At 44.6% G+C, this 6,672-nt stretch overlaps 1 pseudogene; it reads right to left on the bottom strand.

The window, feature by feature from the left end:
• Positions 1–420: 420 nt before the first annotated feature.
• LOC102497442 (deleted in azoospermia-like) lies at positions 421–1,295 on the bottom strand (annotated as a pseudogene).
• Positions 1,296–6,672: the final 5,377 nt, after the last annotated feature.

Below are 6,672 nucleotides of genomic sequence, written 5' to 3' on the forward strand. Positions count from 1 at the left end.
TTTCTCCCTTTCTGTCTCTATGTCTCTCTCTGTCTGTCTGGCAAGCGCACGCGCCCTACAGTGAAAATCTCTCCCCCCCAAAAAAAAAAAAAATTCTGACCTTTCAAAACAGGGCTTTTAAAACAAATTTTGGGAAATTTTATTTTTTTAATTATTTAAATTTCAACTCAAAAAATTCTTACAGGTAAATCTTAAAGTATTCTTTTCAGTATCAGTTATTTTAAAATTTCAACTATATGTTCAATACAGAAACAGTTTCTAAATAAACTTCTAAGGAAGAACAATTCCAAGATAAAAGAAAACTAGACAATCTAATAAGATCTAATATAACTTGTATAGTAAGTCTGAGTGTGATTTATCAAAATACTGGTGAAAAACAATCTCTTCGTAATATTCCAAACCAACAACTCCCCCTGAGACTAGCAAGTTAGTGGAGAGGGTCAGACAGATTTAAGCACTGCCTGACTTCTTCTAAAGTGATGTACTCTTTTATCCTTGAAGTAGTCATCTTGAGTAACAAGTGAATTTCTCAGTCTGTTCTCTGAATTAAACAGACAAGATACCACAGTCTGTATACTTTGGTCCACAGATTTCTTTTGTGGGCCATTTCCGGAGGATGGAGTAGCTTCATGAACTAAACATTCATTTGACAAAACTTCAGCCCCCTGATCAACTTCATGACAGTGGTAGTTAACAGTTGTGTAAGCCGGAGGTGTAACATAACTCCTTTGTTCCGCAACAGGCCACTGTGGTGGCATCTGGTAAATTATGTACAGGCCGCTGATATCCAGTAATGACCTGAACTGGTGAACTTGGATAAGGAGGATATGCCTGAACATACTGAGTTATAGGATCCATCATGGTTGGAGGCTGCATGGAAGTCTCAGTGTTTTCCAGATACTCTGAAACCGCCCCAGAGGATGGGGCTGCTGCACATGATATGCGCATATATTTTGTTCCCAGTTTCAACTTTTTACCCTGGAAATTTCTCTGTGATTCTACTATCTTCTGCACATCCACATCATTATAGAATGAAACAAATCCATAGCCTTTAGACGCACCAGTTGGATCCGTGATTATCTTTGCTTCTTTTACTGATCCATATCTAGCAAAGAAACTTCTAATTTCAGTCTCATCCATCCTAACATCAATTCCACCAACAAAAACGGTGTTTGGCATGATTTTTGCCTTCTGGTAAAACATAGCCTTGGCTGGCTGCAGCTGGCCTCTCTGGAGATGGTGGAGCCTGTAGTCTCAGGACTTGCAGCAGATTTCAAAGGAGCCGGCAGGTGGTGTTGTGGTTAAGGACACTGGACTCCCACATGGCCAACCATGGTTCAAATCCTGAACCCGGTGACTTGCTTTCTCACTTTCCCTTTCTCTCTCTCTCTGATCAAACTTGACTGCAGCCTGCAGTTCCCGCTGAGGGCACTCAAGGGGGCACGGGGCCCTCTGGGTACTGCCGGACTGGCTCCGGGTGACAAGGGACCGTTGGGACGGAGCTGCCGAAGCCCTGCGGCCAGGCTGAGTGGCGCCGAAAATGACATTTTAAATGGACATTTTACTTTCCCATCATGTGGAGCTACCAAAATTTATATAAACCTTTTCAATAGTTAATTTTTTTTCCTGCTTTGCTGTTAAGTTTATTGTCAGGAATATTGTCACAGAAAATTGTCTGGTTTAGCTCTCAGCAGCCCCCTTCTGAGCTCTGAGAAAGTTTGCCGAAGAAACTTTCTCAGATCTTTCTTCTGGACAAGGGACATTTTGGGACGATTCCACCTCTTCTTTTAAACTTCTTTCTCGGGCTTCTTTTCATAGACTGGGTTCTCTCTTTATTTACTTATTTTTTTTGAGAGGTTTTTTTCACTATAGGGTGCGTGCGCTCGTCAGACAGACAGAGAGAGACAGAGAGACAGAAAGTGAGAAATCATCCCCCAGGGGGGATGGCCATGCTGCAATCCCTTCTCCATTCTCCTCTCGGGACCTTGGGCACGCATGCACACGCGTCCGGCGTGAGTTTTAAGCCACCGGGTCTGGGACGTGAACCGCGGTCGACTACGTGGGAGTCCAGCAACATAGCCATCACGCTAACTGCTGGTTCCCAATAGACTGGGTTCTCTTGTAAAGCAGTGTGAGTTTTCTTTTTTAAAGAATTATTTTATTTAACTTTATTAATTAATTTATTTAAATTTGACCAGAGAGGGACAGAGTGAGAGAGAGAGAATGGTAAAGCGAGAAAACAAGCTGGCAGGTCTGGGACTTGAACTGCAGTCAGTCATGTGGGAGTCCAGGACCCTTAACCACCATGCCACATCTCCTCCATCATATCTGGAGTTAGACTGTTCTTTATGTAGTAAGAAAATTGTTTTTTATAAACATCTTCATCTTTTTCCACTGGGTAACACATATAGTCCACAACGTGCTGGCCCATGATGTGCTTCCTGTGTACGTCTGCATTAAATTCCTTGCTTTCAGAATCATAACCAGGGAATCGTTTGGTACTGTGAGGGACAGATAAGCCTCCATCCACTGAGCCCTTCAGAGCCCCCAAAGCATTATTGCCAGTGGTAGATCTGGCAAGGCCTGCATCCACACAGCAGGTGAAGGCACCAGGTTGACCATCCATGCTTTCTACGTTGTTCTCATCTCTGGTCACTTCCACTTGGCCTTCATAGACCTTGTCTGTGCCACACCTACTGAGGAGGCTGCGGGCCAGCACAGGCCAGTACGATACGCTGCAGCATCATTTGTCAGGCCAGCCCTCACACCGTGTTTTGGTAGTTTGTGTGCATGACCTGCACAGACTATCATACCCCTTCTACACGGGCATGAGCAACCTGACATATGATATCCCTGTTAGTTACATGAACTATCATCCTGTATTTGTGTTGTTCTTATTTTTATCCTGGATCACCAAGCGTTTCTGAGCATAGTAATCAGTTTTTTTTTTTTTTTTTTTTTGGAGAGATTTTCACTGTAGGGCGCGTGCGCTCGCCAGACAGACAGAGAGAGACATAGAGACAGAAAGCGAGAAATCACCCCCCAGGGGGGATGGTCACGCCGCAATCCCTTCTCCTCCATTCTCCTTTTGGGATCTTGGGCACGCACGCACACGCGCCCGGCGTGAGTTTAAGCCACCGGGTCCGGGACACGAACCGCGGTCGACTACATGGGAGTCCAGCGACATAGCCATTACGCTAACTGCTGGTTCCCATAGTAATCAGTTTTGTCCTCTCATCATCATCTTCTAAATTTCACTTGGTATCTCTTAAAGTAGGCCTTATACTTGACAACTTTAATGAATCCCATTCTGCAGAACACAGATTGTGGGTGCCTGTAGGCCCATAAGTGCTACAGGGGGAAAAAGCCCTATAGTTAAACTTTCCAGTAGTTTCCCAATTTTTCCGTTTTCTTTTATTTTTTAAAGATTTATTTAATTTTATTTATTCATTCACTTATTTTAATTTGACCAGAGAGAAACACAGAGAGAGAGAGTGAGAAAGCAAGCCACCAGGTCCGGGACTTGAACTGCAGTATGCCATGTGGTAGTGTCTAGCACCTTAACCACCATGCCACCTGCTGGTCCTGTTTCCCAATTTTTTCGAATAATAAAATGGAACAAAAATAAATTTATCAGCTGGTCTCAGAGTTTTGTTTAGAGAGGAAATTGTCTTCGTTCAGGAAACTACCCCAATGAGCTGCTTTTAGTGGTCAAAGAACTTTAAGAAAATGAATATGAAATCCAGTTTTAAATTGTTTGGATTATTGTGATTTAAAAATACTCCCTGCCCCTGGCACCAGCAGATGGCATAGTGATTACATCACAGGACTCCCCACGTAGTCAACCGTGGTTCAAATCCTGGACCCAGCAACTTGAAACTCACACGTGCATGACCAAAATCCTGAGAGAACAACGGAGGAGAAGGGACTTCAGGATGGCCATCCTCCCTGGGAGGGTGATTTCTCGCTTTCTGTCTCTCTGTCTCTGTCCCTCTGGCAAATGCATGTGCCCTAACGCAAAAATCTCTTTTTTAAAAAAATTCCCTGTCCCAGCCAAATGGAATAAACGGTACACCTTTGGTTTGTGAGAGAATCCAGAGACAGGCTTTGTTAGGAGGTGTGGAGAGAGGATAAGGGAGAGACCGTGACCACAGGGGAGGGGTGAGTGAGATCGGGTTGTCCTGAGGAGACAGAAAAAACGGCGAGAATGTCAGTGCCCAGGAATTTGCAGAAATATCAAAGGAGGGCACTGTGTACTTCCCTAAGGACGTGGAACAAAAGGCTCAGGCCAATTTTAGTTTAATTTTCAAAGGTCACGATGACCTCAGCTGACATCCATGAAATAAATAACGCTGACAACATAGCACAAAGTTGGATTTTGTTTTTTGATCCATTGAAGAGTTTTTGTCTTCTAATAGAAACGTTTTTTTTTTAAGAGGGATTTTTGCTATAAGGTGCATGCACATGACAGAGAGAGAGAGACAGAGAGACAGAAAGCAAGAGATCTCCCCCCAGGGGAGATGACCACACTGCAATCTCATCTTCTTGATTCTCATCTTGGGATATTGGGCACACATGCACACTCCCCTGACATGAGTTTCAAGCCACTGGATCCGGGATTCGTACCACAGTCCACCATGTGAGAGTCCAGCAACATAATCATTATGTTATCTGCTGGTCCTCTAACAGAAAAGATTTTAACCCATGAGGACACTTGGAAAAGTTCATGGAAGAATAAAGTGGAAGCTAATATGGGGTAAAAGATTGCTGGAATTCATGCATAGTTTCTTCATATGACACATTTTCCATAAGCTTTTTGAATACCCCTCCTACATACATGTCACCTTGCTTTCAGTTAAAAAATTACTTTTCTTGCTTTTAAAGTACATATTGCTGGTTTCATTTTTAAAAATGTGCTTTAGTGGTAAGAACTGCTTTCTTTGCCCTTTATACCTAACAGTGACTTGGTATAAAGCTCCCTGAGAAATGGGTAGACATTCCCATGCAGAAGTTTGCTCGAGAATGCATGCAGGAAACAGCATCTGTAAGAAGTGAGGGATGTAGGATTGGCCTGAGGGGGAAGCCAACTACAATGCAGTTACAGCAGAAGCCTTGGCCAAACCACACGAAGCTCTGAGATTGGGATGGTCCTTCCAGGATGTTCCAGATTAAGGCGTGATGGGTGGAGGTGGGCAGCCTGGGGACAGCGAGGTAATTACGCCACTGCATTGGCCAGTCGTGAATGTGGGCTGCCCTTGAAGAGAGGTCATTCCTACCCCTCCTCTGACTGAGGACAATCCCTGGGGAGCTGCCCAGCTGTGAGCCTTCAGCAGGCAGAACTCATAGCAGCTGGGGGAACGAATGCCTCTGTTCTGAAGATGGCGTCTGAGCAGTGCCCACGGCACTCACTACCCGCAGCTTACTATGTTTCTGTTAGCACTTGTATGATCTATACACTTGAACTTCTTTTAAATTTATTTACTTCTGTCTTTCAGGAGAGAGACAGAGAAGACCGAGAGACAGAGGTGACAACCCATAAGAGTCTCAAGGCCACAATTCCCCCTCAGCCCTCAGCAGTCACAGATCATAGGCTCACATGCCTGGCATACTCAGGAAGGTTTCTGGACTTGAACTAGGATCCTTCCTACCTAAGACTGCCTTGCAAAGAGTCATATATAACCACAGTGTCACAGTGTGAGACCTGGACTTCTTTTTTTCTCATTTTAATGTCAATAACAATGTTATATTTTTAAAGAAAAAAGTATAGACTTGCTTTGGGTCAAATAAAACCTTTAGCAGGATTTTATTTCTTCATTCCCCGGTTTTGGTTGATACGCTCTGGCATTTCAACATTCAACAGACATAATCAATGCCATGTGGTTACATTTCTGCTTAGCTTGCCTTGTCTTTAAGGATTATTTTTGTCATTAGTGTTATGTTTTGTAACCATCCAATGTCTCTATAGATTTAACCATGTTTAAACTCATAAAGGCTATGGGCCAGCAAGTGGTGTAGTAGTTAAGGTGCTGGACTCCAACATAGTTGACTGCAGCTTGAGTCCTGGACCTGGCGGCTTGAAACTCACGCTGGACGTGTGTGCGTGCATGTCTAAAACCCCAAGAGGAGAATGGAGGAGAAGGGATTGCACTGTGGCCATCCGCCTGCAGGGTGGTTTCTTGCTTTCTGTCTCTTTGTCTCTCTGGCGAGTGCACATGACCTATGCAAAAAATCTCTCAAAAAACCAACTTTTTCCCAAAAACTAATTTTTAAAAAAATTAAGACTGCGCGCTGAGCGAGCGAGGCGGCGGCGGGCGGAGTAGGCCCTGCGCCGGCCCACCTGGGCCCAGCTGCGCCCCCGCCACCCCCGGGACCCGCGCCAAGCAAGGCGGCGGGAGGCGGACCCCCACCCAGGGCTCTGCCTGGCGTTCAGCTGCCTCTCCAGGGCTGGCGTGTGGCCTTCGGACCAGCAAGCTGAAGCAGAAAACAAGGATTGAGAACTTGCAACTGTAAGCAACAGAAAGAATCTTTAGCTGTCTTAAACTAGTTGAGAAACATGTTATATAGAAGGATTTCCTCTGCCTATGGACAGTGAGAAGATGATGGTTACCAGCCCTACATTGCCTCAGGGAAGAACAGGAACTACTCTACCATTCTTGAGGAAGCCAGATACCC

Source organism: Tupaia chinensis, unplaced genomic scaffold, assembly GCF_000334495.1.
Source record: "Tupaia chinensis unplaced genomic scaffold, TupChi_1.0 Scaffold000001_1, whole genome shotgun sequence".
NCBI lineage: Eukaryota > Metazoa > Chordata > Mammalia > Scandentia > Tupaiidae > Tupaia > Tupaia belangeri.